The 25,165-nt window shown below is 40.6% G+C and overlaps 1 long non-coding RNA gene across 1 annotated transcript in view; it reads right to left on the bottom strand.

The window, feature by feature from the left end:
- LOC307179702 overlaps positions 1-10,171 on the bottom strand; it is a 36,954-nt gene extending 26,783 nt beyond the window's left edge. The window contains exon 1 of the long non-coding RNA XR_013825521.1: positions 10,076-10,171. This is a non-coding gene — a long non-coding RNA (uncharacterized lncRNA). The remainder of the gene's footprint in view (positions 1-10,075) is intronic.
- Between the last annotated feature and the right edge of the window lie 14,994 nt (positions 10,172-25,165).

Genomic DNA, 25,165 nt, shown 5'->3' with positions numbered 1-25,165 from the left:
TCGTTTCGTGTCTAGCATCACTTTGGTAGCTACTGCTAGTTTTGCTGCAATGGTTCTGGGGGTGACGGTGATGGTACCGACAAGGGGACAGGAGAACAGAGGTTTTGGTTTATGAAAATATTACTGACACTGAAAAACTTGAATTGCAGTAAAATTTTACACTGAATACACAGGCAGAGGACTTTCCATTCTCTCTATCAATGGATTACTCCAATTCAGACCAAATGAGCATTGCTTCAAAGGAGAGCTGGAGTTGCAGGCATTATTATCCCTTCTCAGCTGGAGACACCCAGAAATCTGTACCAACAAGATGCTCATTTGTGTCCTGGTTGAAAACATCATCAAAGAAAATCAATTCCTGCGGAATTTGTGTGACTCATTTTATTAATGAATACAGTGCCTACTAACTGTTCTCATTGTTGTAATTGTTGATATTGTCATTACTAACAAAGAGCCAGTGTGGGCATCAAGCAAGCCTCACTCTTGCCTTTGTCTTTACTCCCTTTGTGGATGAGCTGTCCTCTTCTCCAAGGCGCATGCCTCCTTCGCACACAGGATACCAGCCCAGACTTTCCTGCCCACTCAAGGACTCTGTCAGTTCCTCTTACTTTTGCGTCTGTGTGTCCTCTCCCCTCATCAGAATATAAACATGCTATAGCATAGCCCAACTTAATAAAAAACCAAAATCCATGCTTGATCCCATATCCCCTTCTAAGTACGCCGCATTTCTCGATTCCCCTTTACCCCCAAACTCCCTGAAAGAGAATAGCAGAATCCTGAAAATTACTGAAGTTGTAATTGGCACACAGTAAACTGTATGTATTTCATATGTACGATTTAATAATGTACAGTGGGCATATGTATATACCCATGAAACCCTCACCACATTCAAGATAGTGAACATATCATCCTTGAAAGTTGCCTCATGCCCCTTGGAAATCCCTTCCCTCCCACCCCTTACTCCCGGCAACCACTGATTTCATTCTGTCACTATGTATTCATTTGCGTTCCCAGAATTCTTATAAATGAAATCATACAATATGTACTCCTTTTTTTTGGTCTGTCTTCTTTCACATAGCTTAATACTTGTGAGATTCATCCATGTTGCAACATGTACAACTGTTTCATTCCTTTTTATTGCTGAGTATTATTTATTTATACCACAGTTTATCCATTTACCTGTTGATGGACGCTTGGGTTACTTCCAGTTTAGGGCTATTACAAATAAAGCTGCCATAAACATTCATGTACAAATCTTTGTACAGAGATATGCTTTCATTTGTCCTGGGTAAATACCTAGATGGAATGGCTGGATCATTTCAAAACATATGCAAAATTGTTTCCAGGTTGTTTGTACAATTTTACATCCCCACCAGCAGTGTAGGAGAGTTCCAGACCCTCCACATCCTAATCAACACTTGGGATGTATCAGATTTTATTTTTTTTACCATTCCAATAGTTGTGGTTTCTCATTGTGGTTTTAATTTGCATGTTCCTACTGACGAATGAAGTTGAGCATCTTTTCATGTGCTTGTTTGCCATCCAGAAACTTTTTTTGGTGAAGCGTCTGTTCAAATCTTTGCCCATTTTTTATTGAGTTGGTTTCTTTTTGTTGAGTTTTGAGAGTTTTTTTTTAATATCCTGGATATATATCCTTTCTTGGACATAATTTACAAATATTTTATCGCAGTCTTTTCATTCTCTTGACAGTGTCTTTTAAAAAGCAGAAATTTAAATTTTGATAAGTACAATTTATAATATTTTTATGCCTTGTACTTTAGGTGTTGTATTTAAGAAATCTGTGCCAAATTCAATGTCATAAATGTTTTATCCTATGTTTTCGTCTAGAAATTTCATAGTTTTAGGTTTCATATTTGTCTATAATCCATTTGAGTTAATTTTTGTATATTGTGTGAGGTATATGGATTGAAGTCTTTCTCTTTTCTTTTTTTTTTTTGGTATCTAATTGTTCCAGCACCACTGGCTGGAAAAACCATCCTTTCTTCACAGAATTCCCTATGCAACTTTGTTGAAAATTCAATTGTTCATATGTCTGTGGCAATACTTCTGGTATCTTCATTCTGCTCCACTGATCTATTTGTCTCTGTCTATGACAATATTACACTGTCCTGATTACTGTACCTTTATAATAAACCTTGAAATCAAGTAGCGTTAGGCCTCCAACTTCATTCTTCTTTATAAAAGTTGTTTTGATTGTTTTAGGTCCTTTCATTTCCACGTGAATTTTAGAACCAATTTTTCAATTTCTACAAAAAAGCCTGTTGAGATTGTAATCTGGATTGTGTTAAATCTATAGACCAATTTGAGGAGATTAACATCTTAACGATATTGAGTCACATATATGTATGCCATTGAATAAGGATCCTCCACACACTTAGGTCTTCCTCTCAGCAATGTCTTATAGTTTTCAGTGTACAGATATTCCACATCTTTTTCAGATTTATCCCAAAATATTTTATATTTTTGATGTTATTATAAATGGAATTGTTATTTTTAGATTTCAATTTCTGATTGTTCATTGTTCATATATGTAAACAAAATTGGTTTCTGTGTATTGGTCTTGTATCCTGCAACCTTTCTAACTTCACTAGTTCTAGTAACTTTTTTGTAGATTCCAAGAGATTTTCTACATAGACCAAGGGTTGCAAACTATGGCCCATGGGCCACATGTGGTCTGATGCTTGTTTTTTTTTTTTGTTTTTTTTTTTGGTACGCGGGCCTCTCACTGTTGTGGCCTCTCCCGTTGTGGAGCACAGGCTCCGGACGCGCAGGCTCAGTGGCCATGGCTCACGGGCCCAGCCGCTCTGCGGCATGTGGGATCTTCCCGGACCGGGGCATGAACCCGTGTCCCCTGCATTGGCAGGCGGACTCTCAACCACTGCACCACCAGGGAAGCCCTATGAGGATTTCTAATAGGCATCTCAGACTTGCATGTAAAAAGCAAAGTCTTGATTTTTTGTCCTCTAACCTGCTCTCTTTCATGAGGGTTCCCCATATCAGTAAATGGCAACAGTGTCCACTCAGTTGCCTACATCAAAACCTTTAATCACCCCCAGTTCCTCTCTTTCTCTCACACCACAATCCATCTACAAACCCAGAGAGTCATATCTTCAAACTCTAACCACTTATCAATTCTACAGCTAACACCCCGCTCCAAGCCAATATCATCCTTCACCTGGACTACTAAAAGTAACCTCTTAACCGGTTTCTCTACAATATGTTCTCCATATAAACAGCTGTAGTGTTACTTTTAAAGCATAAGTCATCCTAGTTGGCTTTTTTACAGAAATTGGTGAGGTGATCATAAAATACATGTGGAATTTCAAGGGACTCAAAATAACCAAAAAAATTTTGAAAAAGAAGAACAAAGTTGGAAGGCTCATATGTCCCAATTTCAAAACATATTACAAAACTACAGTTTTCAAGACTGTGTGGCACTGGCATAAGGATAATACATAGCTCAATGGAAGAGAATAAGAATCCAGAAATAAACCCACACATCGATGATCAATTGGCTTTTGACAAGGGTGCTAAGAAAATTCAATTAGAGAAATATTCTTTTTATTTTTTTTATTTTTTATTTTTTGCGGTATGTGGGACTCTCACTGTTGTGGCCTCTCCTGTTGCGGAGCACAGGCTCCGGACGCGCAGGCTCAGTGGCCATGGCTCACAGGCCTAGCTGCTCTGCAGCATGTGGGATCTTCCCGGACCGGGGCATGAACCCGTGTCCCCAGCATTGGCAGCCGGACTTTCAACCACTGTGCCACCAGGGAAGCCCCTATTTTTATTTTTTATTTTTGGTCATGCCATGTGGCTTGTGGGGTCTTAGTTCCCCGATCAGGGATTGAACCTGGACCCACGGCAGTGAAAGTGCCGAGTCCAACCCACTGGACTGCCAGGGAATTCCCAGAAATAGTTTTTTAAATAAATGATGCTGGGACAACTGGATATCTATGTGCAAAAGAATGTATTTGGGCCCTACCTCACACTATTTACAAAAATTACTTCAAAATGGATCAAAGATCTAAATATGAAAGCTAAAACTATAAAACTCTTAGAAAGAAACGTAGATATAAATCTTCATGTCCCTGGGTTAGACAATGGTTTCTTGGGTAGGAAACCAAAAGCACAAGCAATCAAAGAAAAAATAAATAAGTTGGACTTAACAAAATTAAAAACTTGCTTCAATATATACTACCAAGGCAGTGAAAAGACAACCTACAGAACGGGGAGAAAAACCCTGCAGATCACATGTCTGACAAGGGTCTATTATTGAGAATATATAAAGGACAAAACTCAACAATAAAAAGACATAATCCAATTAAAAAACGGGCAAAACATTTGAATAGACGTTTCTCCAAAGAAGATAAACAAATGACCAATAAGCATATGAAAAGAAGCGCAACTTCATTTTTCATACTTATTAGGGAAATGCAAAGCAAACCATAATCGGATACCATTTAACACACACTAGATGACTATAATCAAAAGAAAGAAAATAATAAGTGTTGGTGAGGATGAGAACCCTCACACAGCTGCCATGGAAAACAGTCTGGCAGCTCCTTAAGACGTTAAGTATGGAGTCACCGCATGATCCAACAATTCCACCCCTAGTTATATTATCCAGGAGAAGTGAAAATACACAGCCACACAAAAACTTATACCCAAATGCTCATAGCAACTTTATTCATAATTGCCAGAAAGTGGAAACAACCCAAATATCCATCACTGGATAAATGAAATGTGGTATATCCATATAATAGAATACTATTCAGCTGTAAAAGGGAATGAAATACTGATACATGCTACCACATGAGTGAACCTTGAAAACATTATGCTAAGTGAAAGAAGCCAGACACAGAACACCACATGTTATACGATTCCTTTGTGAAATGTCCAGAATCAGTAAATCCATAGAGACGGGAAGTAGGTTAGGGGTTTCGAGGGCCTGGGGGAGGAGAATGGGGAGTGACTGCTCGCCGGCGCTGCTAAGAGGTTTCTCTGGGGGATGACAAAAGGTTCTGGAATGATATAGTGGCGGAGGTCACACAATCATGTGACTGTATGAAAACCACTGAATCATACACTTTAAAAGGGCAGGTTTTACAGTATATGAAATACATCTCAACAAAAGTAAAATACGGACTATAAGCCACATCTTGTTACTCTCCTGCACAAAACTCTCCAATGGCTTCCCATCACACTTAAAATAAAATCCAAAGTCCTTCCTTAGACTATAAGACTCTATATGATCTGGCCCTTGGTTTCCTCTGCAGTGTCTTCACCCAGCACTCTTGCCATCTCTCATGGGTGCCAGTCACTCTGCCCTCCCTGCTGTTGCACGGCTCCCTCCAGCTTCAGGCCTTTGGATTTGCTATGTCCTTCTCTGGAACGTTCTTCTCCAAGATGTTTGTGTGGCTCATTTCCTCACTTTATTCTGGAACCCGACACTTGCTCTAAAAGACCTTCCCTAGGCATCCTATCAAAAATAACAGTCCCATCATTTTCTAATCCTTTACCATTGCCTGTCATTATATAATCTGTAAATGTGTTTATTGTATGTCTCTCCCTAGAATGTAAACTTTATGAGGGAAGGGACTTTTCTTGTGTCCTGTTCACTGTTATATTCCCATACCTATTATCTTTGCCCGGGACCTAATAGGGGTCCAGTATTTATTTATCAAGTTAAATAATGAAGAGGATAATCTATCTAGCTGGGTAAAAAGTACTTTAAATTTAAACAATTACTTGTCTTCTTTTTAAGGAAGTATAATTCATATCAGCTAGAAAGTAAGACTCGTATCCACTTAAAATAAATGATAGAGAAGGGAGAAAAGACTCCAAATTTTGAAACTCTTGTCAGTACTGAGGGGTAGATGAACCTTGGCAAGCAGGACACGTTAATATGATTTTTGGATATACAAACATAAAGTCCAAAGCTGAGGTGGGCATGTAAGGCTAAACTGCCCTGTATGCTAAAGACGAAAATTTTAATTTCCTTGGAGAGCCTAAATGAAAAGAGGCCCAAGAAGTAAAACCTTGGACTCCATGTGAGTTGGAAAGGTGAGGGGAACCACACACATGAAAGGAAGCAAGAGTTCGAAAAAAAGATGTCTGGTGAAAATCTGGCAAGATAAAACAAAGGGTCCTTCCATGGAGGCTGAGATAGTGAGTCAGGTAAGAACAAACATTCAGAGCCAGAGTGTCCCTGGAAAGTGGAGGGAACCATGGGAACTCAATCCCAATTTCACTCAAAAAGTGACCACAACTGTCATATCTCAGGAATGAAAAGAACAAGGTAAAAATAGAACATCAATTATCCACCTTTTAGGAAAATGATGGAAATAAGTCATCAAAGTCCCCTCCTTGAAAAAAACTCACAGTTTGATGTGGATGACACCTCCTGGGATTATGCAGTGAAAGGCCTGAGGCTTTGAAACAAGGTTAACTCAGGAGGTGAGGCTTCCATCCCTGCTAGGTGCTTTAGTTATCAGAAAGGATACAGATATGGACAACCTACCACGAAAACAAAACGAAGTGTTAAGTCCCACCCAATCTCATCCAAGGTTATTCCTATTAGAAAAGGATTTATCAAGATATGCTAATGCTTTGGACAGGACATCAATCAGCCTTAATTTGACATTGAATTAAACTGACATTTGATTATCCTTAATTTGAAAATAATAAATGTGAAAGTACTGTTTTGATTCTTTATTATGAGCATGTCTCAAACAAAATACACAGGAAAGCAAGGAGGAACTCCATTTAAATCAGTGGGTTTTTTTTTCACTTGGGAAGCAGCACAGAGCAGTGATCCTTTTTTGACCCACCCCTAACAGTTAGACAAGAAATTATCTTGTAATCTTGAAGGAAGGTCGAGGTGACCACTATTCCCCACCAAAGTCCAGCCATCCACAATTGGATGACACTCAAAAAAAATGTTACTCCAAATTCCACAGTCCTCTATGTGAAGAAATGACCTTGGGTCAAAAAAAGAACTGCTGAAAGAATCTATCATTCTTAAACGTGGCTCTCACTCCCGTTTATTTCTTATAACAACGGAGCAAAGCAGAAATCAAGAAGCAAAAACATAGCTCAGAATGCTGCAGCCAACTGTCTATTTTTTCACAATCTGCCCACTCCTTAAACAAACATGAAACGTTGTAACTAGCTGTAGTCAGATACTATGGGAAGCAGAAAGACCAGAAGAAAAACCTCAAACATCCGGCCTTCATCTTTCTTCTACATGAAATCTACTTGTCTTCGTGACTATAAATATTTCCTCCCAAGAAGCTAAAATCAGACATGATGTCACAGAATGACCAGGTCCACACTATGTTTTTCAAAATTAGTATTTTTCTGACGAACACACAACCCACATATCGGAAAAACTATTATGTTTTATCAGAGGGGACCAAAACTAGAAATTCTGTTTGTATCAATAGGTAAGCCACAAGACATGCACGGGGTTCAATGTGAGTATGTATTCCTTTGGATCTTTTTAAAAATGCCTGTTAGCTGTATATGGTAATAATTATGGTGGAGTTGGGTCAGGGTAGATAGAAAGCTGTTTTGGAATCTACCATCTCTCTTGTTGCCCAAAGCAAGAACCTCAGGAGAAAACAAAAGAATCCTGGTGAGCAAAAAACGTCAGCAGCAAAAATGTACATTTTTCTCTCAAGTGTCGGCAGGAAGCAAATGAATGGGACCTCTGACCTGGAACCAATTAGCCCTGCAGTTAAAATGGCAGCCTGGGGCAAACTGAAGGGTTTGGTGTCAATTAATCTGTTTTCTGGGCTGCATACACTGAAAGACGTTCATTCTGTTTTGAAACAAAATTAAAGGACCCTGACCTAAAGTGAACTATGCCCCTAACTCTCTGCAGGACCCAAACTTGTGTATTAACATCACTTCAGACTTTAGCATCCCAACCTCACAGGCCCTTCGTCTTTTAAATTCCAATAATTTTACTTTTAGTCTACTTCAATGATTCTTATTAATGTCTCCACTTTCATATTGAATAATAATGATGACATTGACAACAGCTACCTCTTACTGCTCACTATGTGGCAGGTCCTAGGCTAAACCTATTATTACATCAATTCTTCCTTATTGGAACCCTGTGTACTAAGCATTATTATTCTCAGTTTACCAATGAAGAAACTGAGACCCAGAGACATTAGATAACCTGCCCAAAGTCACACAGCTAAGTAACAGGGCAAAGGGAACGCACACCCTGATCTGCTGCTTCTTCACTTCTTCCACCTCCTAGATATGAACTCTGAAATTATTCCTTTTTTTCCTGCAATCTACTATCCTTCCACCCTTCAAGAGAGTCTGTTCAGGAATACTTCAGGATGAAACCCTCCATGTATTCCACAAGTGTTTACTGAGTAGCCACCTTCAAAATTCCTTCAGTCATTCACAAAGATGTATTGAGGGCCTACTGTGCGTTAGGTACCATTCAACGTGCTGAGGATACATCAGTAAACAACACACACAAAAATCCCTGCCCTGTGGAGCTTATATTCTACAAGGGGCAGAAAGACAGTAAACATAAGAAATCAAAAATAGGGCAATGGATCAAAGATAATAGGTGCTAAGGGAAACATTAGAAAAAGAAGAGGAGAGTAGGGAATGTAAGGCTGTGTGTGTGGAGGACTGCAATTTTAAATGTTATGAAAACATAATATTGAGCAAAGACTTTCCAGGATATGATGGTCAGTTTTATGTGTCAACTTGGCTGGAATATAGTACCCAGCTATTTAATCAAACACTCACCTAGATGTTGCTGTGAAGCTATTTTGGAGCTGTGGTTAACACCTACAAGCTGTAAGGGGGAGACTACCCTCCATAATGTGGATGGGCCTCATCCAATCACTTGAAAGGCCTTAAAAGCAAAACTGAGGTTTCCCCAAGATAGAAGAAGTTTTGCCCCGAGACTGCAACATTAGCTCCCACTTAAGTTTCCAACCTGCCTACAGATTTCAGACTTGCCACAATTACAGAAGCCAATTCCTTGAAACAAATCTCTTAGTATAGCTTATATATGTGTGTGTGTATGTGCTACCATATGTGCATATATGTATGTGTATACTGTATACATATAGTATACATGCATATATATAGTGAGTATACATATATGTATGTATACTCATTAATATATACATATATGTGTGTATACACACACACACACACACACACACACACACACACACACACACACATTTCCTACTGGCTGTGTTTCTCTAGAGAATCCTGACTGATAACGTGGGGTAACAGTGTTCCAGGCAAAGGGAAGGTAAGAGCAAAGGCACCATGTGCTGGACACTGTGTCAGACACCAAGCAGACAACTGTGAACATCAGATGTGGCTCCTACCTTTCTCAAGCTTAGCAACAAGACGGAAGGAGAGAGATACTGCCAGCTGACCCATCTGTCTTCTCCCAGAATCTCAGGCCCTTCCCAGATTCACTTGCTTTATTCTTCAGCCTTGACCCCATGGTCATTAGTTTCAACCCTTCTTTTAACTGGTGTTCCTAGTTGCCCTGGTCTTTCATTACACTTGCCACATTACTATCATTACCAGCTCACTTTTGGGTGATTATGGAGTTTAAGAAGTATGTTCACATATACTTTAACTTGCCTTCACAAAAACTGTCATGTGGGGAGGAAAGGTAAAATCATCCTTATTTCACAGATGAGGAAACTGATATTCAAAGAGGTGAACAAACGTGTACGAAATTACAGAGTTAATAAATGGCAAAGCTGGGTCTCAACCCACCATCCAGCTTTCTCCTCAACAAGAACACATTTTTTGAAAAAGCAATTTGTGGTCACCTATAATTGTTCACCTCCCACCTGCCATTCGCTCTTCAGCCCATTTCTCTCTGACATTCCCCACTCGGGAACTGGAGCGTTTCTGCTTTCAGCGGGATGGGATGGGGACTGTAGTTTCCCACGCATTACATTTATTAATCATGTCATATCACATATATTAACTACATATATCAAGGGTGTCAGTCAAGAGGTGCGTTAGGAGACTTCTTATTTACCTTTAAATACAGGCATTCCTCCAGGATTCTGTCTTCAGAGCACATTAACAATTACTAGTTGAAAGATCATGAAAACAGGGATCCCAGGCCCAACCGAAACAAAGTACGAAACTATAACTAGGCGCAATCTTTCGAGAAACGCGCGTGGATTTCCAGGGTAAAATATCTGACTTGCAGCCTCCTCTACAGTCTACTAATTTCCCATGAAATGCCTGCGAAGATATAAAGAAAAGAAGGAAAAAAACCCACCACTCCAATAAAACCCAGGACTGTCAGCCTGTCCCGCGCCCTGGGAAGGATGTTGGACAACTCCAAGGACAAGCTGACTGCAAGGACCAGCGCAAGGCGTGACCACCTGTGCAGGTGCCTGAACGACCCCTCTCCCGGTTCAGAAAAGCCAAGCCCGTGCACACCCGATATCTAGGCAGCTGCACATCAGAAATCTGCTGCAGACCTGCTGCTTTCTTGTGACAGAAAGAAAGTAAGCAACTCCTAACGGCCTCCCAAGCAGCTCACAAGCTCCGCCCACCTTTAACTTTTCTTGGACTCGCAGAGACGCTGTCACTCACGAAACGCCCCAGCAGGAAGTAGAGGGGCGAGGGCGGCAGCACGATGCAGTCTGGGAGTCGTAGTCCATGCTCAGAATGCGCAGGCGCAGGGGTGGAGGCGGGCACCCAGGAGCAGAGCCCCGCGGGAACTGTAGTTTCTCCTGCATTACGTAGACTAAGAGTGTCAGAAGGTCAGACGGTGGCGTTCTGAGTGTTCTCATTTCAGACAGCGAGGGTGCCCTCAGCGAATGCCAGACGGACAGGGAGACTTGGTTTGGCAACTGTGCGTGTCGTCTTCCGTTCGACAGTAGATCTCAGATGGGTTGAGACAGCCCCCAAGTGGACTGAGTGGGGCGAAGGACAAGCCACCAAATCTGCAAACAGGACTGTGGAACTGTGAGAAAATAGTGTAGAATTAAGGTAAGAAGCCGTCCCAAAGAGAGAAAAAACGGACTTCAGTATCATTCACCTCATGAATCAGAAGAACATTTTTGAGAAATTTTGGCCTCTTCGAAAAGGATACCAAAAAAATTATGTATATAACATGCAGGCTAATGAAAGTATGGCACATGGAAAAATATGCAGCAAAATGTAAACATTCATTTTTTATTTATTTTATTTTTTTCGGTACGCGGGCCTCTCACGGTTGCGGCCTCTCCCGTTGGGGACCACAGGCTCCGGACGCGCAGGCGCAGGCGCAGGCTCCGGACGCGCAGGCTCAGCGGGCATGGCCCACGGGCCCAGCCGCTCTGTGGCATGTGGGATCCTCCCGGACCGGGGCACGAACCCGTGTCCCTTGCATCGGCAGCGGACTCTTAACCACTGCACCACCGGGGAAGCCCTAACATTCATTTTTTAAAATGAGGGTTACTTTTTTTTTTTTTAACACTATGTATTTTCTGAATTGTTTACAAGGACTAAGTATTCGTTTTTTGGTATAAAATACTTCAAATATGAAGAGAAGTATATAGAGCAATTTTTAATCCCCCTGGAATCTACCACAAAGCTTTGTCTTACTTTAGGTCCTCCCTCCCTCCCTCCCTCCCTCCCTCCCTCCCTCCCTCCCTCCCTTCCTTCCTTCCTTCCTCTTTTACTCCTGCCCTCCCTCTTTCTTTCCTAAATTCTGAAAGAAAAAAATTACGGGGGGGTCAGGAGGGAGGAACGCTACAAATAGAGATGTCCCTTATGTAGTCCTTTCTCTTCTGCGGAGAAAAACACACACACACACACACACACACATTCTGAAGAGTTTTTATGTATATGTGTATATATCAACATACAAGTGTGTGTATATTGTATGTTTTTCAGATAATGGTATCATACATACTATACGAATCATTATGTAATTTGCTTTTCTCACTATGCTGCATCCTGTTTTTCTTTTTTTTAGGTTTATCAAAAAACAGAATACATATAATTCTAATTCATTTATTTTAACTTCTATAGGCTATTGCATTGTGTGACAATGACACATTTTATCTAATCTGATAAGGGATATTTACTCTGTCCCAAATATTTTGCTCTTATAAACAATACTGTTATACAGATTCTTAAGCAAATGTGCAAAAATTTCTCTAGGACATTTACCTGTGAAATTGCCAGGTCTTGGGAGTATACCTGCTTTTAGCTTCACCCGATGCTGCCAAAATGCTCTGCAAAGTATTTGAACCTCTTTTCACTCCACCAGAATAGACTGTGAATCTCCTCTGATCCACATTCTTGCCATAACTGAGTGTTGTCATAACGTCTTCTTTGTTAGCCTGATAGACTTACAGTAGTATCTGGTTATTATTTTAATTAAAATTTACTTGATTTTGTCAGAATTTTAAAATTTTGAAAATGGGGCTCTTATTCATTTTCTCCTTTGGTTCATCTAGGTATGATAATTTTCTACAAGCAACATATTATTTATGTAGTAAAGTAATCTATTTTAGATTTACATTGTGTTTAGATAATGGTGTCTTTCTCTTTATTCTAAGTTTTCCATAATACTTTATATTATTTCTGTATTTTAATTATTTTAAATTTTATTACAGTACTTCTCAATATCTTTCTTTATGCATGCCAAGGACTGAGCAACATTTCCCTGATAGTGTAGAGGGCACCATATTTCTAATGAGTTCTGCTTAAGGCTGTCTTAAGTTTTTAGCTGTTATAGCAACAAACACTTTAGTCAGAGTATGTGTATGTATTAAACCTGTAGCCCACAGAAAGCTCCTGATTGTTTTCTCCTGAATGGCTTCTCACCAGAAACTAGCTTTTCCTATTTTTGATTACTTTCAATATTCCTAATTATTTATTATTTTGTTGTCTTTTTCTTTGCCCATTTACATCTAAGCCAGTTCATTGTTCTACTCATTTTTTTTCCAGGCATTGACTTTGTATCTTGCTGTCATACATAACATTTTTAGGGGTCAGGTTTATTGAGATATAATTTACACATAGTCAAATTCACCCTTTTTAGCATACAGTTCTATAAGTTTTGACAAATACATATAGTGGTGTATCCACCACCACAATGAAGACAGATCCATCACCCCCAAAATATTCCTTCGTGCCTCTTTCTAGACAACTGCTCCAACCTGAAGCCCTGGCAACCACTTAAAGGCTTTCTGTCCCTGTAGTTTTGCCTTTCTTTGAGTCTGTGATTGTGTTTGCCTGCTCTGTTTGCTATAACAAAATATCACAGACCTGGTAGCTTAAATAACAGACATTTATTATTATTATTATTTTAAATTAATTTTATTTATTTATTTATTTTTGGCTGCATTGAGTCTTCGTTGCTGCACGCGGGCTTTCTCTAGTTGCGGTGAGTGGGGGCAACTCGTTGTTGCGGTGCGCGGGCTTCTCATTGCAGTGGCTTCTCTTGTTGCAGAGCACAGGCTCTAGGTGCGTGGGCTTCAGTAGTTGCAGCATGTGGGCTCAGCAGTTGTGGCTCACGGGCTCTAGGGCGCAGGCTCAGTAGTTGTGGCACACGGGCTTAGTTGCTCCGTGGCATGTGGGATCTTCCCAGGCCAGGGATGGAACCCGTGTCCCCTGCATTGGCAGGCGGATTCTCAACCACTGTGCCACCAGGGAAGTCCTAACAGACATTTATTTCTCACCATGCTGGAGCCTGGGAAGTCCAAGATCAAGGTGCCAGCAGATCTGGTTCCTGGTACGAGCCTGCTTCCTCACTTACAGACATCTGCCTTCTCACTATGAGAGTTCTGGTCTCTCTTCCTCTTCTTATAAGGACACTAATCCCATCATGGAGGTTCCACCTTCATGACCTCATCTAAACCTAATTTCCTCTCAAAGGCCCCACCTCCAAATGCCATCGAATTTGGGGTTCAGGTTTCAACATAATCAATTTGGGGATGGGGGATATGAACCTTCAGCTCACAACAGTGATACGAGCGGAATTATACATTACATAGCCTTTTGGGTGTTGGCAAAATGCATTTGAGATTCAATGATGTTGTTATGTCAATAGATTTTTTATTGCCGAGTAGCATCCCCAATACATAGATGTTCTGTAATTTGTTCATATACTCATAAGTTGAAGGAAATTTGGGGTTGTTTACAGTTTGGGGCAAATACACATCAAGCTGCTATAACCATTTGCATAGAGGTTTTTGGGTGAAGATTAGCTTTTATTTCTCTTTGGTAGTTACACAAGAGTGGGTTTGTCATGTCGTATTTTATTTTATTTTCAGAAAAATGTAAATTTATTCACTGCCGCATTATTCACAATGCGGAAAATAAGAAACAATCCAAGTGTTCATCCATAGGGAATAACTAAATAAACTGTGGTACAATCATACAATGGAGTACTTTTCAGCAATTCAATGAGGGAGCTCTCTGTATACCTATATTGGAAAGCTCTTCAGTATACCATTTGAAATTTAAAAAGAAAAGGCAATGTCCAATTGTGTATGCTACCTTTTCCATAATAGAAAGTAAAAGTAAGACCATATATTCATATTTGCTTATTTTTGCTTAATAAAGCAAAGCCATGTCATAAAGTGTATGTTTAGGACGTCCCTGGTGGCGCAGTGGTTGGGAGCCCGCCTGCCGATGCAGGGGACACGGGTTCATGCCCTGGTCTGGGAAGATCCCACATGCCAGCGGAGCGGCTGGGCCCGTGAGCCATGGCAGCTGAGCCTGCGCGTCCGGAGCCTGTGCTCCGCAGCGGGAGGGGCCACAACAGTGAGAGGCCCGTGTACCGCAAAAAAAAAAAGTGTATGTTTAACTTGATAAGAAATTGCCAAACTATTAAGATGGATCAGTCAGATTTTTCCTTCTTTTGCCTGTCCTGTAAATGTTTGTGCTTCCTAGTATTTCCTCCTTGGATTTCTTCTCTTGCTACTCTTTGCTCTCCCCTTGGACAGTCTCAACCACTCCCTTGGATTGTGCTAACCATGGATGAACCTTACTCAATAGCTCCAACCCTGATTTTCTTGCTTGTATATCCACCTACCTTCAGAATACCTATCTCCACATTTCTACAGCCTTGACCAGTTTGTCCAAATGAGCTGGCTAACACTGTGACCATCACCGCTGTGTTCTCCTCTGTGGCTGACCTCAGTCATGAAAACCAGTCATCGAAGCCAATAATCCAGGAAATGTTCTGAGCTTCTCTCTTTCACAATTCACATTCACTAAGTTCTATAAATTTCCACTGCTTAAATAGGTCTTGATACTCTCCCTTCCTTTTCATTTTCCCACCATTATTGCCTCAGCTCAGAACCTTGCCTATATTACCGCACTAGCCCATTTACTGACTTCTCTGCTTTATACAACCTCAAATGCTAAACAAATCCTTGCCCAAGTGTGTCTCTAACCTGCCTGCATCTCCAGCTACCTCTTCCACTTATGCCTACCTCATTCCCTATGTCCCAGTTGCACTAAACTATTAGAAGTTCCTTGGAAAAATTATGTTGTTCATCATATGACATATTCCATGTCATTGTACATGCTGGCTAAGGGATAAGGTTATAAATCAGAGAATTTGGATGAAACCTAGTAAATTCAGAGAAGAGAAATTTGGAAATTTTTGAAATTTAAAACAAGTAAGGAGTCCAGTTAGAGCCTCTGGCTTGTGATTTTTATTTCTTTAATTATTTAATATATGGATACTCTTCTGCACTCTCATTGGAAGGGTGTATTGGGGCTATCTTCAAGGAAAATTGTCATATTAAAATTATAGTCTTCAACTCAGATATTCAGCTTCTTGTTATTTATCCTAGAGAAACACTTGTACTTATGCATAAAGGGGCATGTACAAGGATTTTCATTGCTTCTTAGTTGTAATTGTGGAAGATTGAAAACAACCTAAAAATTGGCAATAGGAGAATAATTAAACTATGGTGCATCTATAGAATGAAATGTGTTGCAGTAATTAAAGATAACATGTTAAATCTGACATAAAAAGCTCTCAAGGGTATACAATTTAGTGGGAGGGAGGAGAGAAGTAAGCTGTGGGATAAAATACATGGTATGATATGGTTTATGGCATTTTAAAAGGTCTAGAAGAATCATTTAAGACCAATGACAGTATTTACCTCCAGAGAGAGGATTGCGATTGGGGTAGTGATCAAAACAGATTTTGCTTAGTCTTGTTGTGTGATTTTTCTAACTGGCGTGTTGTCTTAATGTATTATTACTCACATTTTTTAAAAATTTATAACGTAAAAAAGCATGAAGAAAAGAGGGCAAAGCATTCAGACAGGTTTGGCACAAAAGGAGAAATGTAAATAGCAAAAAAAAAAGTTCCAAAAATGTTTTGAAGAAAATTTATCAAGAATCAGTGATAGCTCTGTTTGGATGATGAAGCTATGAATAATTCATTTTTGGCTTTCTACTCTTTCTACCCAGCTATATTTTTCAATCTTTTTAAATAATGGAAATACATAGATATTTTTAAAGGGCTAAGAAATGGCTGGAAAATCCTAACTACATCCACCTTTAATTCTCACTCTGCCAGGTGCCATTTGGCATATGAGGAAGTTTATGATGAAAAACTCCCATGGAAAAGTGATATTTGAGGTGAGTGGCCCTCTCCTGGTGTCATGTGACAGACCAACACACTGATATGCTGGAAACCAACTCCCCCCTTCAAAAAAGCCCTGACTTGTGGCATTTGCTGATTTCCGCAGTGTTATTTATGCTTTGAATTGTGACACCCCAAAAATATATGTTGAAGTCCTAACCCTCAGTACAGTACTTCAGAATGTGACCTTGTTTGGAAATAGGGTCATTGTAGATGTCATTAGTTAAGATGAGGTCATATGGGGAGGGCACTTAATCCAATATTACTGGTGTCCTTATAAGAAGAGGCACAGAGACAAAGACACACAGGGAGAGTGCCAGCGACCACAGAGGTGCAAATTGGAGAGATGCATCTACAAGCCAAAGAACACCAAAGGTTGACAGCCACCACTGGAAGCAGTGAAGAAGCAGAGAAGAATTCCACCGAGCATCTCAGAGGGCACAGAGCCTGGGTGACACCTTGATTTCAGACTTCTGGCCTCCAGAACTATAAGGGAATACAGGACATTTAAATCACTATATTATCCTTTATAATATCAATTAGTTGCATTATTATATTGGTTAAGAAAATAATTTATACTGCATACTAAATAACTAATAAACACATAATAATAGTTAACTCTCAATTACGGTACTTTGTGTTAATTTTTAAGGCAGCCCTAGGAAACGAATACACCTGCTATAAATACTTCTGTCATGGCCAACTGACATGACTTCACTGGATGCAGAGTTAAAAGGGCTGTCCACAAACAATTCTCATGAGCCAGTATAAGCTGTACCACTGAACAGCTGATTTCGGGCTCATCTAAGCCATAGAGAGTTCCAAGTGTGTTCAGAGAAGAATTTGACATAGGTTTAACCAAGAACTTTCAGTATAGAAGTATCATCAGTGGACATTGTCTTATGTGGTATGCACTTTTAAAATCTCCATGTTGGGTTCAAGAGGTACATTAACCTATTTCAATTCTGGAGAAGCAAGTAAGAACATGAATGTGAAACTACCTGTTAACCATTCAGGTAGCAATGACAACATGAGGATATATAGGTCAGGTTACCCACTTGAGACTAGTTCCTGTGTAATTCTCTTTTTTTTTCTTTTTGGGTTTCTTTGGGGGGGGTTGTTTTTAATTTTTGTTTCTTTCCTATGTTATTCTGACTGTTTCAGTTAGGAGTTTTAAAACTGCTTAGCGCTGATATATCCCGGATCAAGACACACACACACACACACGCACACAGAGTGATTGATAATGGACACATAGAGGAGTGTCAGGCAGTTGTCACCAAAACGTACTCATCAACTTCTCAGTGAATTTGACAGAGGAGATTGACGTTCACTCAGTGATACTATGTGTGACAGAATTAAAAGATTAAGAAGAAAATGAGAATCACTTTACAGTCATTTCTGGCTTTGCTGTCAAGATTAAAACTGCTGAGATTTACGGAACCCCCTTCCAAGGTCAAGGTCCAGAGGAGGAGCTGCGGGCTGTGGGAGCTGGAACTGGACCAATGATGAGCACTTCAGATGCAAAGACAGAATGGCTTCGTATAGACCGCATTCCTGGATGCCATTTCCTCATGTAGCTTCCTGGTTCCAGCAAGATGATAAGCAGGACTTCCCTGGTGGCACAGTGGTTAAGAATCCGCCTGCCATTGCAGGGGACACGGGTTCGGGCCCTGGTCCAGGAGGATCCCACATGCTGTGGAGCAGCTGGGCCCGCGTGCCACAACTACGGAGCCTGCGCTCTAGAGCCCATGAGACACAGCTACTGGGCCTGCGTGCTGCAACTACTGAAGCCCGTGTGCCTGGAGCCTGTGCTCTGCAACAAGAGAAGCCACCACAACAAGGAGCCTGCGCACCACAATGAAGAAAGCCTGTGCACAGCAACGAAGACCCAACACAGCCAAAAATAAATTAAAAAAAAAAAAAAGATGATAAGCAAATAGTAGAGAACCTTTCGACTTCACATTTGGCTAAGCCCCTCCTCTTTGTGGAACATATTAGATCTACCTTGATGTTTTTAAAAAAAAACCCATCCCCAACTAACTGTTTCCTGGAAAGAAATGAAGAAAAAAGAGAAGAAAAGAAAGAGAGAGAAAAAGAAAGAAAGGAAGAAAGAAAAAAAGGAAAGAAGAAAGGGAAGAAATGAGGGAGGAAGGAAAAAAAAATGGCTTGGCTTATAGAATAAGATCTCTCCTCCAGAGAGCTTAAAATAGGAATTACCAAAAAAAGCAACTTTTTGGCATGACAAAGACCATTGGTGGCAGTTGGAAAGAATATAAATTTGGAATCTACATCCGTTGAGTGTTAGTTCTTCTTCCTTACCAGTGTCTTTCAAATAACTTTCAAAATAAAATCTTATTTTGGCAAAAGAAAAAAAAAAAAGAATCTCACTACCACCTTGCCATACACATAATCATTAAAACCTTTATTAAGTGCTGTGTTTCTCTTCAGAATAAGTTGCCAGACTAAAGGAATTATACAGACACAGCGCCACAGTTCTTGAAGCTAACAAACTCAAGTTTCCTTCTTAGGAAAGGACAAGGAGAGCTCATCACATTTACCCATTGGGCTGCTTCCCTTCTCGCTTTAAACCCTTAAACAGTTTTTCAGGGTAATGTCCACTCCTTCAAGAGGAATCCCAGAGCCTTTGGGAGCAGCGTCCAGCACACACACTTACTCTCCCATCTGTAATCTTCCACTTCCTGTTTCCCATCCTCCTCCCTCCAGCCGTATGGGATGCTATGCTGTTTCTTTCTTTCTTTCTTTCTTTCTTTTTTTTAATATTTATTTGTTTATTTGGCTGTGTCGAGTCTTAGTTGCAGCACATGGGATCTTCGCTGCGGCACGCAGTCTCTCTGGTTGTGGCATGCGGGCTCTACAGTGCACAGGCTTAGCTTCCCCGCGGCATGTGGGATCTTAGTTCTGGATCAAGGATCGAACCCGTGTCCCCTGCATTGGAAGGCGGATTCTTAACTGCTGGATCACCAGGGAAGTCCCACTATGCTGCTTCTTGAAGGCGCTCTGCTCCTGCACCTGTCTTCTTGGTCCAGAGCACTCCCCCTCCTTGGACTGCTCTCCCCACCCCACTCATTACCTACCCACCCTCCAAGTCAGGCCGGAACTCTTGCCTTTTCTGCCAGGACTTCCCCTGCCCCTCAGTCCTTCTCTATCACATTATACTTGGTCATTACTTCTACTATACCATTTATCAATTTTGATTATAATCATTTATATTTCTCCCTTCCAGGAGAGAGAAGCCTCTTAAATGCAGAGACAATTTTGTTTTTCTCTTTGTCTCCCCAGGGCTTGGCACATAGTAGATGTTTAAATACTACTGAATGAAAACCAGTAATTTATAAAGTGCTTGGCTATTTACAAAATGTTTTTCAAGTGCATTATTTCTATTACTATTCTAGAATTGACTCCATTTTTACCTGTTATTAGCCATTATCATCAGCCCAATTATTTTGCAAATGAGGACGCTAAGGTTCACAGAGGGTAAGGAACTTGGCTTAAGATATTCAGCTGTTATATGGTCAGGCTGGGCTACAAAGCTTGACTCTACTGACCAGAAAGCAGAGAGACAGGTACAGGAAGAATAGACACCTCAGCAGACTATCAAGTTCATCAGATCATTTTTACTGAACAGTCTGACAAGGGAGCTAGGAGGCTGGGTATTTAAGACTCACTAGTTTTAAGATTTTAACCACGCTGGACCTCAGTTTTCTCCTCTATAAAATGACAGGATTGTACTATATAAGTAATTCTCAATTATCTTATATTTCATGTCCACTAATCTTTCTAATCCAGAGATTCCCAAACTTTCCCGGTTCCTGGTGTCCCCGGGCCAAAAGAAATACCTGAACAATTCTCTTTATTAAGTAGTGTGGTCTAAACAACTTAGTAGTAGTTGGCGTGGTATCCAACCGTTGTCTGTGCCCCTCAAAAACTTAAAATAACCCACAGTGCCTCTGTAAGTTTGCTTGTCACACTAGGGTGGTTCAGCACACAATTTAAGAATCACAGTTTTTTGGGCTTCCCTGGTGGCGCAGTGGTTGAGAATCTGCCTGCCAATGCAGGGGACACGGGTTCGAGCCCTGGTCTGGGAAGATCTCACATGCCGCGGAGCAACTAAGCCCGTGCGCCACAGCTGCTGAGCCTGCGCGACTGGAGCCTGTGCTCTGCAACAGGAGAAGGCCGCGACAGTGAGAGGCCTGCGCACCGCGATGAAGAGTGGCCCCCGCTCGCCGCAACTAGAGAAAGCCCTCGCACAGAAACGAAGACCCAACACAGCCAAAAATAAAAAAATTAAAAAAAAAAAAAAAGAATCACAGTTTTAATCAAAGAAACTCAGCTCTACTCTGATAGAAATAAAAAGTCTCTTTTTTAGAGAAAAATGCTTATATCGTAGTTATTTACACAAGTTTTAAACACATGATCATTATAATGGCATTATTGAAGGTATATTTTAACGCCAAAGTTTTAAAACACAGATAATTCTGTTAATAAGCTGAAACATAGCAAAATGTTGCTGGGAATATGGTTTACTGATATCATCATCATAAAGCACAAAATAAATTCTGGTAATGTTAGAATTATTATAGCTCTGACTAACACATAAAAAGGGTAAAAATCATTCTATTAGAAATTAAATGATAGTAATACTATTGACATTCACTTTTACAGCTATCATTATAAACTTCAAAGATAAAAAATAAATCCATCACCAGGAAACATATAACGGTTATTGAACCTTATTGTTGAGAAGCCTGTAGTTGCATTTTGCTGAATAGCATCTCAGTTCTTGGAATAAAGTTTTAAACAGCAACTGGAAGAACAGCTTTAAGTTAAAAATGTTTTATTTTTAGAGTTGTCATGGTGTAGAAGTTATTCTCACATAGCTAAGTTGCTGGAAAGAGTCCAAGTTTTGTGAAAGTTTTTCATTAAGTGTTTCATGTTGTCCCTGCTTTACACCCAAAGAATTGCAAACTCTTCATAAGCTGTTGTAATACTGGTTTAGCTGATAAATTAAGAAAATCCCCCTTCTTTGAAATCCTAAGCCACAAAACATGTGTTACATTGCTAATAAGGAGGAGTGGACAGAGATGGGCCACCCAAAGATTCTCCTATTCCTGCATCATCTGCAAGGAGAAAACAGCAATTTAATTGTAATTCTTGCTTATCCGGGTAAACAGTTACCACCAATACAAGGTACCCAACTGCACAGAGATGGAGCCTAGAGCAGCAGGAGGTGGTACATAAAAATACAGGTACTCCAGGAAACTGGGGGAGGGGCAGGACAATAATTAATAGCTGTCAGGTGTGGTTTGCAGGATGTAGGATGTGGCTGGTGGGCTAGAGGAAGAGAATTAGAAGAAATGATGCTCATCCAAGGTTTTTTTTTTGGTTTTTTTTTTTTTGCGGTACGCGGGCCTCTCACTGTTGTGGCCTCTCCCGTTGCGGAGCACAGGCTCCGGACGCGCAGGCTCAGCGGCCATGGCTCACGGTAGCCGCTCCACGGCATGTGGGATCTTCCCGGACCGGGGAACGAACCTGTGTCCCCTGCATTGGCAGGCGGGCTCTCAACCACTGCGCCACCAGGGAAGCCCTAGCTTTAATTTTTAAATAGTTTTAATTAATTTTGATTTTACTTTAATTAATTTTTAAAAGCTTTAATTTTAAAAAAAAGCTTTTAGCTTCTTATTGTGGAGATATATATGTATATATATAACAAAATATACCATTTTAACCATTCTTAAGTGTAGAATTCAGTGGCATTAAGTACATTCACATTGTTGTACACTCATTACCATCATCCATCTCCAGTGTTTTCATCTTCCCAAACTGAAACTCTGCACCCATTAAACAACCCTCTGTTACCCTCTCCACTCCCACCCCAGCCCCTTGCAACCACCACTGTACTGTCTGCCTCTGTGAATTTGACTATTCTAAGTACCTCATGTAAGTGTAATTGTATAACATTTGTCCTTTTGTGTCAGACTTCTTCATTTAGCATAATGTCGAGGTCCACCCATATTATAGACATGTCAGAATTTCCTTACTTTCTAAGACTAAATAATACTCCACTGCATGCATATATCACATTTTATTTGTCCATTCATCTGTCACTGGACACTTGGGTGCTTCCACCTTTAGGTTATTGGGAATAATGCCACTATGAACATGGATTTACAAATATCTGTTTAAGTCCCTGCTTTCAGTTCCTTTGGGTAAATATCCAGAAGTGGAATTGTTGGCTCATACGGTAATTCTACGTTTCTTTTTTCTTTGTCTTTTCTTTTTTCTTTTTTTTTTTTTTCAGGAACTGCTGTATCATTTTCCACAATAGCTGCACCATTTTACATCTGTAACAGCAATGCATGTGTTCTAATTTCACCACATCCTTGCCAACACTTGTTATTTTCTGGGTTTTGTTTATTTTAATAATAGCTATCCCAATGGGTATAAAGTGTTGTCTCATTATGATTTTGATTTGCGTTTCCCTAAGAGCTACTGATGCTAAGCATCTTTTCATGTGTTTCTTGGCCAGTTGCATACCTTCTTTGGAGAAATAGCTATTCAAGTTCTTTACCTATTTTATTTATTTATTTATTTATTTATTTATGTTTGGCTGCGTTGGGTCTTCATTGCTATGCACGGGACTTCTCTACTTGTGGAGAGCAGGGGCTGCTCTTCATTTTGGTGCGTGGGCTTCTTGTGGTGGCCTCTCCCGCTGCAGAGCACAGGCTGTAAGCACGTGGGCTTCAGTAGTTGTGGCACGTAGGCTCAGTAGCTGTGGCTCACGGGCTTAGTTGCTCTGCGGCATGTGGGATCTTTCTGGACCAGGGCTCGAACCTGTGTCCCCTGCATTGGCAGTCGGATTCCCAACTACTGCACCACCAGGGAAGCCCCTTTACCCATTTTTAAATTGTTTTTGTTGTTGTTACAGTCATTGAGTTGTAGGAGTTCTTTAAGTATTCTGGATATTAATCTCTTATCAGATATATGATTCACAAATAATTTCTCCCATTCCATGGGTTCCCTTTTCACTGTTGATAGTGTCCTTTGATGCACAAAAGTTTTTGATTTTGATGAAATCCAATTTACCTATTTTTGTTTTGTTACCTGTGCTTTTGGTGTCAGAAAATTTTTAGTTTTTAATTTAAAAACATCATGTCTCCTGCCTCATAGTTACCACTGGACCAGGTCTTTTTTTGTTAGGATTCTGTCAGAGGTAAATGCATTTTGAAGTAGAGAACATGGATAATTGCACACTTGGAATGGAAAACTAAGGTAATTATGTTCCAGATGCAAACAGAGAGGGTTCACCAATCCATCCTGGAAGTCTTTTGTCAGAATTGCCTAAATAGTGCAGGGGTGGAGTTTAGGACACAAGGCCTTTGGGGACCAAGCAGACAAGGCGTGGTGATGAGATGGAGATAAGATAGAATGAAATAAGAATATGAAGAAGCCCTTTGTTTAGAAGATTGGGAAGGGGGCAGCTTCACTTTGCTGAGGGATACAAGGTGTTAATCACACTCTGGTGGAAGACCCCTGCTTATTCTAACACAGAGAGAAGGGTTTGACCTCTTCCCGAAATTCAGTTTTATTAAGGTGTGAACCCTCAGTGATATTGTAGGCTCATTTTAGACCATAGGACAATGGATTGCCATTACTCATTTCAACCTGCTCTCCTAAGAAATTCAAACTTACATTCAACTTGATTTACCCTTTGCTTTCTAGAAGAAGTTGCTCTGGGTGTTAAAGTTCAAGGCAAAAGTTCATACCTTCCTACCAACTCAGGAGATCCGACAGAAGTCTTGCCCTCTGAGGGGCCCAGTCCAGAGCAAGGGCTAGTCCTTGGGCTGAATCAGCTGAATATCCTCCTGGATATATCCTTTCCCTTCCTCAAGACATTGACTCCGAATAGACACTCAAAGATAGATCTCCCCTCAGGGTCTGTCTGGTCCCTTCACTGCTTATCCTCCGGTCACTTCTGCTGAGACCAGACTACCCCATCCCTCTGCTGACTCTGGAGAATTGAAAGCTACTCCCATGGTACATAGACTTCTTGCTACTTCACAAACACACAGCCTCACCTGGGACAGGATGCAGCAGGAAAGTTAACGGTGGTCATTGCTTGCCTCTTAGGGTCTCTAGACAGTTTGATCATTGCCTTCCAGGACTTTATTACCTTGCAGTCTCCTGGGCCAATCAGAAATATTTCCCCTGAGGACAGGGTAATCAGCCCGGCGTGACCTACTTACTAGTTAAGTCTCCAACCTGATCAAAGGGCCTTCTGCTCAGACACCTCCTGCTCATTATTTAGAGCACAGACCTGTGTCCACTCGAGAAAGCCTGGAACCAGGAGAAAGGTGACTTCACGATCAGAGGACGCCACAGTCCGTGTGATCAGCAGGTAGCAGTGATCCTGCCACATGGGCTGAAGTAGTGGCAATGGGGACACTTTGGGGATGGGGGGAGGGCCTTGGTATGAAAAGCATTTAT

The sequence above is a fragment of the Stenella coeruleoalba genome, assembly GCF_951394435.1.
Source record: "Stenella coeruleoalba genome assembly, chromosome: 21".
Taxonomy (NCBI): Eukaryota; Metazoa; Chordata; class Mammalia; order Artiodactyla; family Delphinidae; genus Stenella; species Stenella coeruleoalba.
Note: the sequence above shows the minus strand (reverse complement) of the source record. Positions and strands in the feature narration are given on the sequence as shown.